Source organism: Alosa pseudoharengus, unplaced genomic scaffold (genome assembly GCF_046254945.1).
Source record: "Alosa pseudoharengus isolate Yale_2024_CS ecotype anadromous, Long Island Sound unplaced genomic scaffold, YU_APseudo_1.1 YU_APseudo_1.1_scf_4, whole genome shotgun sequence".
NCBI classification, from domain to species: domain Eukaryota; kingdom Metazoa; phylum Chordata; class Actinopteri; order Clupeiformes; family Clupeidae; genus Alosa; species Alosa pseudoharengus.
Window position 1 is genome coordinate 31,312,382 of NW_027468774.1, and position 12,599 is coordinate 31,324,980.

Sequence of the window (12,599 nt, forward strand, 5' to 3'; positions counted from 1 at the left end):
CAAATCAGTTCCTATATCGCGGGTGACTTTGTAGTTCTTCAGAGCCCTATTTCTACAACCCCTGCTGTCTGTACCACGTCCATTGACACTATCATCACAATTACCACTGCAACCTCCAAGCTATGTTGGGCAGAGGGTCGAAATAAGCATGCTTAGTGGACACGTGATATACGCGAAAAGACGCACCTCCATTCACATCGTGACCATCACTGTCAATAGACGATCGATCATAATCTCCAACAGGATATTCTCCTTCAGAATCAGAATAGGTGAATAACATAGCCTACCCAAGACTTCATCACACGTGAAAGTTTTTCAACAGTTGGTGTAGGCCTGCTATCCTGCTTCAATTTGTGCAAAACTATTGGATCGCTTCCGCGTCATTACAAATGCACGTCTTCGTGTTTCCCGCGTGTAATACAAGTATTTCCTGAAAACGTTGTGCAGCGATTTTGGTTTGAATCAAGCTCTGGATGTCTAGCAAATAATGGAGGAGAGTACAAATGAGATTTGTCACCGTACTTGGATCTATCGTCTATTTTAATCAGTATCGTTGTTTGTCGCAATTAAAAATACCCTCAAGGGCAGGATTACATTATTATTTTGACATAGGTCGCGGGCCGGAATTGGGCCAGACGCGGGCCGGATTTGGCCCGCGGACCGGGAGTTTGAGACCCCTGCTCTAAAAGGACAAAATTCTCAAAACTGGAATGTTTGTGCTTATGGTTTGACCATCTCTCTCCCACACATTTCCAGTAATCTCTTCACTATCCTATCCAATAATGGCTATAAAGAAAAAGAATTACCTGGCAGTGAATCGGGAACAGGAAGAAATGTGGGCCAAGAACTCCCACTCACTTGGAGTTTGTGGACTGCAGATGTTATCTGCTCACTCTACACTAGAATGTCTGATTCATCAGACTGACTGCAGTGTCCATGTTTGAAACAGATAAATACATATTTGACACAGCTGAACAGGTTGGAGACTTCATTTTAACGGGAAATAACCATTTTGGCACAACAGGGCTACCCCCTGGTCACTGAAACTGTTAGCGTGAATGTTAGATCTTCCACGTGAGGAAGACTCAACACACACATTTAATTATATTTTATTTCCAAGGGCTTTTAACGTCTGGGGTTATTTCCTGGTAGAAAAATTAATCATCAATGCTACATGTCTGCCCTGTGCACAAAAGAGTTCGTCATAGGTGCTCATTTCCTGCCCCTAAATTACTGCAAATATCTACTTGGTTGCACAGTTTTTGTTGATATTTGGGAATCAGCGTAGCCTGGAAGTCAACCTGAATTTAACCTTGCCCACAAAATTTGAGGTTGGGAAATTTGGTCTGGACTTGACTTGCTCCATTGACAAACCTCTATAAAAACTTGAGAATTGTATGGACCAATCCAATTATCCGGGGCAGGCTTCATACAATGATGGATAGATCAGCAATGGAGCCTATTCATTTACGTGACCTAAGTGCGCTTCGGTTGAATTTGTTTACAGCAAAAAGCTTGTCACTAGAGAAGCTACACGATTATGTCGTTATTGTGCCTATTGTACAAGATATTGACGATGTAATAACTTTAAAAAAATGAGCAGAAGACAGCAATTAAGGCATTTGTTGAGAAGAATGATGTTCTCTGCAGGATTCACGGTAGGTTATTTTGTTGCTCTGATTTTTTAGGTCTATCCAATTGTGTGCAGCTGCATTGAACTGAGTTGAAACACGCCCCATAATCATGTCCCAATGTTTCTGTTCCAGACACAAATTCTGAATAGAGTAGGGAGAGGCTGCAACCGCACAGCCCAGGTGGCTGAAGTGCCGCAAGGGTACAGAATATGAATTTCAAAAACAATATATTAGGGCTGTCAATCGATCAAAAAATGTAATCTAATTAATTACATACTCTGTGATTAATTAATCTAAATTAATCACATATATCATTTTTTCCGGGGAAAGTATTTTAAATATTTCAATTTAAATGAATCAATGAATAATCAGCATTAGAGACATTAAAGTTCAAAAACTCTTTTATTATTATTTTTACTGTTCAAACAATGCCCATAACAATCTACAATATGACCTAATATGCTGAGAAAATAAATACAAAAGTGCTTCAGGAAGAAGTTTTTTTTTTCCACATACAAGGCATTTCAGGCCACAGTTATAACCTAGTGTAGCAGGGTAAGCAGGGGCCTGTACTACGAAGCGGGGTTTCTGGCTTATCTGGGTAACTTCGAGAGTAACTTGATCACGTGTGGCATAACTTCCCGATTAACCCGTACTACGAAAGGTGGATAGGTTTTAACCGAGGTATGCTGCCATGGCAATTTACTGCTCCGACCAGGGGGTCGTTTCTAGAAAAGTTAGCAACGAAGTTGCTCAACCACCATGGTACGACGCAACTTGCGACCAAACAACGACACTGTTACACCTGTTTCCAGAAAGCATCGTACCTGTGTCGCAATTCGCTACCTCCGACGTTCGAACACCATAGTTCCAACAACGTTGTTGATGATGCAGCGATACATATCATTGGTGGAAACAGTGGCAACGTGTAATACCCCACCCCCTAGAAATGTTCTGTCACGGCCTATGTCGACATGTTTCTAATCTAAACCGAGTGATTAATGCTGGTATTGTCATTGCCATCAGCCAAAACCTAAACCTATTGCAAGCATATAAAACAGTTAACTTAAGCAGACCAATATGAGTCATTATTTGTGTTAAATATCTATGAGTTGGAAAAAATATATAGCCTGGACAAATATCTGGGTATCCCATAGGTTATCAACTGTCTCGTGGCTTAACGGCAGCGCGTTGGTGCACTGCGCGCTCGGCCGGAGTTCGCATCCTATCTCTTCTTTTCATCTCTGAGTAAGAGTAGGCCTACGAGACACAACAAACGGTTTTGACCATACATATTTATGTATATAGTTACTCTCTCGACCATAGACCATAGGTAGGCAATACATCAGTCAAAAACAATTGAATCTACGTGTCACACTAGTTCACCTGCAGGTAGCGAGAAGCAAGGACAATCTCACATCATAAGAAAATTGAACCTACAACGTTGGGATAACAAGTCTTCTGCTCTAGCCACTACACCATTTATCACTGCTGTTGTAAGAGTCTGTGAAGATTATAATACTAAAAGCAAGGCAATACTCGAATTAACATAAATAGCAAGAATGAGCCAAGTAGGGGAGTCAGTGTCTTAATCAAAATTAAGCTACAGGATATATCAATCATTGAGTCACGAGATAAACATCCACTTCGCAATTTTTGTTTAGGCGGTTGTGATTTTTGGTTAGGCGCTCTGGACACCAACAGGAACTACCAAGGAACGACACAAGTGCGACTGCCTAGGGGCAGTAGTTCAAACGACCAAACTTTGCGTCCTTGTTTGCGATTGAGAGTTCGAACTACCCTTTCTAGAAACACCAAATCCAAGAACGATGGAGCGTACTACCAAGGTTGCGACGCAAGTTAGCAAACGATGCTTTCTAGAAACGACCCCCAGGTTATGTTCTTGGTTAACCCGAGGTTTCCGTTAACCACACCCTTTACAAGTACCACCCCTCCACTAACAGTTTCTCCCGAGACATGTCGGCGTACCTGGATGATCCATACGACATTGGAGCGCAAATCGTGAGGGACTCTCTTCGCAGGGCGAGGGGTTTTAGAGACCGCCAGAAAATATATAGCCTACCCGGACGATATTCTCTATGAAGATATAGATTGTCAGCCGAGGGAATTCGTTATCTTTGTCAGATGATCTAGGAAGACGTCTCATAGCAATGCCCGTACGTGGACATTCATGTATTCCATTGGTGATGCTGAACATCTGAGCAAGAATAGCCTATATGTCCGAAAATAAATCGGACATAGGCCTACAGTATGCTGAACATCTGAGCAAGAATAAATCGGACATAGTAGGCCTAATTAATTAAAATCACCATTTTAACAAACGTATTGAATTAAATGTCATATTAATGTACCTTGCACATAAAGGCTACACATTTCCACAGCACCAGAATCCGACCGAATGCCTCCCTCAACCCCTTCCACAATCGGCCTTCCACTATTATTTGCGATGGCCAACTCCTCTGCTCAGGGGCGGAGCTAATGCTTCACTATAGGGGGTGCGACGATCTTTAGTGGGCCCCTATACTGTCGGTGTTTATTCCAACATCATGTTTTTATTTAGCCCACTTCATATTGTGCTTATTAGAGGCTGAGGCATTTTGTTTATGTCCTGATGACCTAGTCTGCCGTTTAGTTTATGCATCGGTGCAGCTGTGCATATTATCAGGCAACTCAATGAGAGAGAATTTCCCGTGTGTGTTCACACAAAGTTAGCCCACCATAACTTCCCAACTGCTTCACAACTGTGCAGTATCCCATTAACTGCTCGACAATAGGCTATTTACAATTTTCTTTAAAATGTGTAAACACGTTGTCAAAATCAACTTTAATGTTGTTTGAGCAGGAGAGGGAATAATAGCCTACGCACGCAGCAATTACAAAAGTTGTGGGCTAGGCTACTTGCTTTCTTTTACTATGGTTGCCAGTTATCAACACACAATGTTAAGCTAATTCACTAACTCAAGACTTCAAGGCTATCATGGACATAAAACTTTTTTTGGAAACAATGAAAGGGTGGAGGTAGCAAAGGATGGAGGCAGCAAAACTAGAGTAGTTATTTCAGATGAACAAGGTAGGCAAATGCTTTTCAAAACGTTACCATTATAATATTTACTGATGTTAAAGCGCGAACGCTGTTTAAAGCCATACAAAACGGTAAACTAGAACAAAACTAAAGGTAACTTTACCCTTAGGGTCGTATAAAGTTGTCCAAATGAATAGGTTGTTATTAGGCGTTATTTGTATATTGCATTTTGTACTAGGCTACTTTTTAGGTGGCCAATGCATGAACGAAACCGGGAAACGGACAAATATTAAGCCTTTCAATGTTCGCGGAGGGGTAGATGCGCTGAACATTCATTCCTGCTGGCGTGCCTGATAGTGACTGCTGTTGTCGCGGCAAGCTTCGGCCTATGCTCCTGCGTCTAAATAGGCACAAGACTAGACCTACACTGTAATAAATGCAGCCTGTAGCATAGGCTACTTCGGCAAACCCAGACCGGTTGTGGCATCAGTTTCGCTTTTAAAACGCAACAGTGTAGCGAAAGGGAGAGTGCGGGCTATTTAATTTGCAGCATGACAGACGAACTCCCATTGTGAGCGCGCTATACGGACCAGTGGCATCTTTAGTAGGCCTAACATTTTAGTACAAATAAGCATCGGTAAATATAACAATTAATCAAGATAGATTTGGCCAAAAGTGGGCCCCCTTTGCGGTCGTGGGCCCGGAGCGACCGCCCCCCCCCCCCTGCCCCCCCCGCTCCCTCTGCTTATGCCTCTGCTACTGTAAAACACTCTGGTGCCTTATAGTGTTCAAAGACACCTTTTTCTTGTTAGCTGTAAAACAGAGGCCAAGTGAAGGCTATAAGCATAGGCCTACATGTTTTCATAATTAAAGTGCCCATATTTTGACTATTTTTCAACAAGTTCAAATAGGTCTTTGAGTTCCATAAAACATGTTTCAGAAGTTGTTTGGTGGAAATAGCGTGTAGGAAACGATTGTTACCTATCTCTATTACCCACTGTTTCAGCCCCTTCCAGAGTGTGCTGTTTTCTGCTGCTCATTACATATTCATGATCTGCAGCTAATTTGGCCACGCCCAAAGCTTCTAGAATCTTTGCCCACGCCCCACTGACTCTTACCACTACTACTACGTTAACTTTCACATGGACATGGCGGCAGTAGTTCAACCATACATGTTCGAACCAGAATCTGATCCTGAAGGAGGGGAGTCTCCTGCACTACCCTAGACTCAGAGAATTCAGCAAGACGCTTCTAAATGGTTAGTGAAACTTTCTATTTTTTTGAAACTTAGATAGCTGCTAGTCAGTGTTTAGCCCGTGAAAGCTAAGTTAGGCTAGTCTAGCTATCGATAGCTAACGTTAGTGCCAGGTCAGGCACTATTATGAATTATTATTCATTATTTATTAAACTTAATGAATTTGTATTCACACAGTAGTAAACTATATTGTGCTTCTTGTTCACTAAACGTGAAGTTATGTCTTGTAAACACCCCGCTGCTTCAAGCTTCGCTCGGTTGGCAGATCCTGTAACCTGCTCTAACTTATAATATTTAATAACGTTAACGTTACAGTTTTTTCACTGTACTGAGTGTTCCTAAAGTACAGTAGTATTTTTCTGTCATACTTATGAGACTTGCATGTATGCGCTTGATATATTGGTGTATACTGATGTGTTCGCATTGTAAACTTGAGAAAGTCTAGCCTAGCACTACTTACCATTCACCTACTTACGTCAGGCTGAGAAAAAGTACTAGCTAGCTGGAGCACGCTTGTTCAAATGTAATCGTGGGTGCTATTATTGGGTAAAAAATACCAGGTTTATTATTTCTTTAGCTTTATTCATGCATGACTCCTTTTGTATTTGTTTGTTTAGGTGCACATGTGGAAATTGTGCAACAATGCTGTCAGAGCCTGAGAATTTATGCTGCCAGGAGGTACCACAGGTAACATGATCTTTCCTATACTTATGTCAGCAATGTATGATTGCAGACAAGATGCCACTGCAGATACTTACCTTATGTTATGCATAACAGGTTACAAGACGGCTGCAGCAGCTGGATGAAAGGCCTCCATGTATGATAGGCAAACAGGTTCTAAACCTGGACGGTCTAAATGTGTTCTCACTGCAGAATGCATGCAACATTTACAGGGCTGACTACGGTCCTTTACAGTTATGGGGAATAGAGCAGTGAGTTATCTGTAATAACCTACTTACATTCACTGTTCATACAACATAATAAAGCAAATATAGTCTGCCAAAGCCTCTTTCAGATTTTTTTCTTGAACATAGCCAAGTATTTCCTTAGCAAACTGTATATTACACAAATTCACATGAAGCATTTTACACATGCAATAAACATTTATTTACCACTGTCATTGTACATAAAAATACAGTATTTAATGATTCACTGATTCCAAATTAGACATACATTATAAAACCTTTTGACTAGCAATGTTCATTTTTCTCAGTCGTTACAGGTATTAAGCCTACAGAAGTTTTGTGAGCTGGTGCTGGGGCTTCCTTGGTAGAAAGATACGGGTAGTGATCGCCTCATGTGTCGTGACGGGAGTTTCCTGACGCCCATGGAAGATATGTAGGCTTCAAACTCCCGCCCCTTGATTGAATCTTGAGACATAGCTGGCGATGACCTCCTCCTTGTCTGGATGCTCATATTGTGAAGACAGGTCCGGCGGGATGTTTATCTTCAGAATCTTGTCTCCATACGAAGTACAAAGACTTTCTCCATGATCATGTCCATCAAATCAACATACCCTGTGCAATACACATACACACAAAAAAGTGAATCACTAGTATAATTTACTACATTATTCAACAACTGTTCATTTTGCACATGAGATTTTGTAGTTTCTCAGGTATTTAAATACGTTTGTTTGGTTTTATTTATTGTGTTGAAAGCACTGTTGCAGTAATTTGTCATGTACAATGTAAATGTTTGTTTTTGTGTAAAAAAAAAAAAACTTACGGAATGTAGCATCTGTCTTCACTGGTCTGGCTCTGCACTCTCCCTTCCTGGATTTTGGAAAGCGCAGTTTGTAAAGAGGATCCCCTGAAGATGTGGTGGCTTGTCCTCGATTAGCATTCTCATTATAATGCAGTGCAGCCAGTCTTGGACAGTAAAAAGAAAATCAGACATGAAGACAATTTCAAGGAATGGGCAAATATTATCAAAGAATAAACAGTTTCATTTACCTGCACAGCATTCCCAGATATGGATAGACCATGTTTTTGGGTGCGAACCGCAGAATGACACTATGGAACGCCTCCAAAGAGGACGTCTGATAGTGGGGACCGAGTTTGGCAATATCCTTCAGGACAGTCTTCTTGGTCAGCTCCTTTTTCTAGATTGTAGAATGCAGGAGTTCCTGCAAGACAAAAAAAATATACATAGTACATATCATATTTTTGGTAATGACCAAGAAGACAGTTGTGTGCCAACACTCTTTCTTTCAGGGGGCTCAGTCTGGCAACCAATATATTTTGTAGCTGGTCTTTCTTCTGTATGTAATGTTTATGATGTACTGGCCTATACAAAAAGAGAAATGACATCAACTTCATCTTACATGTATGCCAACAGCTACATCAAAAAAAAGGATCACTAATAAATACTACACAAGAGAATAAACTAATTACAAATAATGGTTGGCTTTGAGTGTAAATTGTCCAGTGATGTAGCAATTTCAACCATACACTCGTTCTACCCTGGACAACACTAACATATTCCAGTTCAGAAAACATTTCCAAACGCATTATTTTAGCAAATTCCCCGAAACCGCCGAGGATGTGTACTGCATGACCGATTTTGTCACAGGGTTTGAATGTCGACACAATGCAGATTGCTAAACTAGCGGTTAGCGTTGCCTTGTACGGTGGCAAAACACTACCTACTTGGTTAGTTTAGCAAAACACTGCTTGGTTAGTTCGTGTAGAATTGCAAAATAAACACAGGTAAATACGTGCACAATTTGACATCTCCCTTATACATGAATGAGCTGCTAAAAAGATCAGAAACATATGTTTGGATTAGGGGCGAGCTAGGCCTAGCTACTGTATCTTCTGATGTGGTGGGCAAAAATCTACTGTAACGTTAGCTTGACGACCAAACTTGTAATCTTGCCCACACACACACTTGTTTTAAACTGACTTTTTGTTGCGCAACCAATTACAGCATAGAAATATTTTACAAATGCACAACTTTCGAAAGTTTCGCTGGACAATGGCTTTGCAGGAGAAACCAAGCAGACTTGTAAACTAACTAATGTTAGAAGCTAGCGCTAGCGGTTAGCCGCCTCGGTGTCAATGGCAAAACACTGCTACAACACACACGAGTTTACCCTAATTTACAAATGAAATTGTATAGAACTACTTACATGTTCCTCATCTGCAGGTATTTCGCGCAAAGTTGGAACTGCGCCGTCGTTTAAGATGAGTTTCCCGGCTAATCCTGCCTTGTACTGACAGTAGTTTGAGAAATAGTCAGTCTCGAAATGATTGTTGCCAGTTTCTTGCCAACTGTAACGTTAGCAGGGATATTGCCATCAAAAATGAACTCAATCCATGCCGCTGTTCTGTCCTTTTCGGCTGGGACACGATGTAGTGTTTTGTGCTCTTTTATACAGCCAACAACAGAGCATTTCGCATGGGACTTCGACATGGTGTCTAACCCGAACCAGTGCTTCCAAATCGGTAACAAAATGGCTGCTATCCGAGAAGTTTACTGCTGAACCTGGTGGGTGGAGACACTGTACGTATGCTCTGAGGGGGTGGGAATATTCAAATATTTCGGTTTGTGACGTAGAAAACCCGTGGCGATTTTGAACAGCTCACCCAGAGGCTGAAGGTGGGATCAATTCTGAAACCTGTATCTCACTCAAAACAGCATGGATGGTTTTTCTTACAAGTTTGTATGCATGTGGAAGCACCAGAGACACACAATAACACCCCAAATCCCAGAAAAAGTGATTTTTGCATAATATGGGCACTTTAAGAAATATTAATGCAAGCTATGACTATATAAACCACTATTCTGAATAATGTGTTTGTTTGTGTTTCATTTTCACCTGCTGCCATGTGCATTTGGCAATGGTGTTGCATCTGAAATGTTCACAGGATTAGGCATACACTAAATCAGTCAATGGGGCTACTTAAACATTCAATTATCCTTATTACTGTAATCTATATGCCCACTTCTAAATTGTGTTGCATCTGTTGGCATTTCTATGAACTCAAAATAAATAAGCAATTTAATTATTTAAACTCATTAAATACATTCCGCTATTAATCCTCCGTATTTGAAGAACATGTGGACATAAAACTTTACTTTTAGGCATTTAGGCTACCCGATCTGCAATACGTTGCCAACAGCCTTGCCTTGCTTTGTTCACTGCCGACGTATTTGATTTTTGTCGTAGAGTGGGTTTTAATTCCTCATAACTTGTCATAATAATTGTGCATTCCTCATCTGTAAAATAAGGTGAACGCGTCATCACTGAAAGTGGTGATTTGCGCTGCAACCCGCCCCTTTTATGTGAACGCGCACAAACTCCAATGAGGTTAACCCCGGCTCAACAAATCAACTTCATAATCAGCGTCGTAGTACCGATTAACACCACTAAAGATAACCAGGTTTTGTCAACCCCGGTTTAACAAAGTAACCCTGGGTTACATCTGGGTAGGTTAAGCTCCCTTCGTAGTACAGGCCCCTGGTTTGGCTCACTGGTTGGCGTTCTGATGGGCTGCTGTACAGCCAAGTGCCGCCAAATCATCGCTGTTTTGCGCTAAGGAGTTGCGGCTACTAGGCGACGTGATTTGTTCAGTTTGGAACAGGGCTGGTCCCTCGTAGGATTTTATTCTGTGCGGCTTGAAGGTAAACTCCTTCATTCTGATGCTCACCTACTCGCAGTTTTGATCAAATAGTTATATGGAGTAACTATAACATTTGTATTTTTATAGAGACGGCCACAAAATAGCAATTCGTTCCCACAAAGTACTAATTTGTGGCCACGAAATATTAATTCGTTCCCACGAAATAGGTAATTTGTGGCCACGAAATATTAATTCGTTCCCACGAAATAGTAATTTGTGGCCACGAAATAGGTAGGCCTATAGGCTGTGCACTGGACAGCTGGATGAGCAAATCAAGCGCAACTCCTCAAACAGGAACAGTCGCTGCTCACACAATGGACAGGGATAGTATGGTAGAGTGCTATTTTAGGCTGGGAATGAAATACAAAGACATTTTGAAAAGCCTGGCATTGGAGGGATTCATTATTAGCGAGAGGCATCTCCAACTATTAAGAGCCAGGTCGCTGCACCGGCGTAGGTACGACTTGAACGTGTCTCTCTCGTTTGCGTTTTTTTATAAGGCGGCCGTCAACATTTCCATTAAAACATGCATCAGATAGCTGGAGGTGAATCTTCTTTCTCCCCCCCCTCCTCACTCTCACTTTTTCCCCATCCTCATCTCATCTCACGCCTTCTACCCACACACCCATCACTGTTCCATTTCTTTGTTATTATTTGCATACGCCGCGCGCTGATGAAATCATGCTGTATATCGGGCACTTTTATCTTTTGTAAAACGTCGCGTCGCAGAGGTGCGCTGACCCGAGGACCTGTGCCGAGATAGATGGACGGTCAGGAGCAACGCCGAAGCTGATGGAGAACCGGGACAAATGAAACACTTTTTAATGAAACGTAATTTACAAAGACATTGTAAAACACTGAAAGTTAATATTTTGTCACTAGCAACCTACATCTGTCCTCTGTCAAATACAGTTGCATTTACAGCTCTGAACAAAACCGTTCAAGAGTTATTTAAGGAGAAGTTGAACGTGCATTATGTTTCATTCGTCCCTCCTGGCTGGGACAAATGAAACAGCATGGGGGACGAATGAAACATACAGCTTAAATTATGTAAACTTCCCACAACTTCAATATTTGACAACATACCATGAATGGTACTTCAAGTCTGTGTTCTTTTAGATAGATTGCTGCTGGGCTATATGTCTTGGTTCATGTCTGTTAACAACTCATTGCCGTCATGGTGATGCGCGTATTTCGCAGTTATGGAAATAGCATGCACTATGCCATTAATATAGCTAGAATAATGCATGTTTCGAATTATATAATGTTTCTATAGTACAAAATGTTATTTCACTCTGTTTTTATGTGGTTAAAGCCACCACACATCCAAATAAGTGCCCTTCATGACCCACAGGCCGTCAGTAGGTTAACATGGCAAAACTCGACCCCCTACCTGATAGCCCCAAATATATTTGCATCTTTCTAAAACTGCTTTTCCATGTCTCACCTGAATAAAATATAGTATAAACACAGATACGTCTGCATTGACTTAGAATAAATGGGGTTTACTGCCTGGTCGGGACAAATAGGTGTTTCAATCGTCCCCCCATAGACATTATAGGCTGTTTTGCACCCATTACAAACAAACATGCAATGTGAACGTCTGGGATTGGGGAGAGCACTAAATGCTCTACTGAATAAGCATGGAGTCAAACCTTTACATGAAAAACACTCTTTAATAATCAAAAAAAATAAATCGCTAATGAAGGAAACTTGTGTCCATCAGAAATCGTTTATCGCCTGTAACTCCGTGATAACAGGACGTAACAGGATGGCATTTGGCTGAGCAACGGAGGTTAATATGTTTCATTCGTCCCCCGTTTCAATCTTCCCGGTTGTACCCTACTGCAAACCAGAGAATTGAGAGCTGGTGGGGAGTGATGAGAAAAGACACGACAGGCTTCTACTGGCGCTCGATTTGCTCACCCAGCTGTCCAGTGCACGTTAGACTACATATTTCATGGCCACAAATTACTTTTTCGTGGGAACGAATTAATATTTCGTGGCCACAAATTAGTACTTTGTGGGAACGAATTGCT

The 12,599-nt window shown here is 41.4% G+C and overlaps 2 long non-coding RNA genes across 2 annotated transcripts; one reads left to right on the top strand and one right to left on the bottom strand.

Annotated features, from left to right (window-relative positions):
* Window positions 1-5,662: 5,662 nt before the first annotated feature.
* On the top strand, window positions 5,663-7,237 carry LOC143103181 (uncharacterized). Its single transcript, XR_012982741.1, has 4 exons — window positions 5,663-5,935; window positions 6,550-6,619; window positions 6,710-6,864; window positions 7,146-7,237. It is a non-coding gene; the product is annotated as an uncharacterized LOC143103181 (long non-coding RNA).
* Window positions 7,238-7,284: 47 nt separating this feature from the next.
* Window positions 7,285-9,204, bottom strand: LOC143103182 (uncharacterized). The gene is made up of 4 exons (XR_012982742.1): window positions 9,066-9,204; window positions 7,888-8,060; window positions 7,661-7,803; window positions 7,285-7,449 (listed from the first exon to the last, which is right to left on the bottom strand). It is a non-coding gene; the product is annotated as an uncharacterized LOC143103182 (long non-coding RNA).
* Window positions 9,205-12,599: the final 3,395 nt, after the last annotated feature.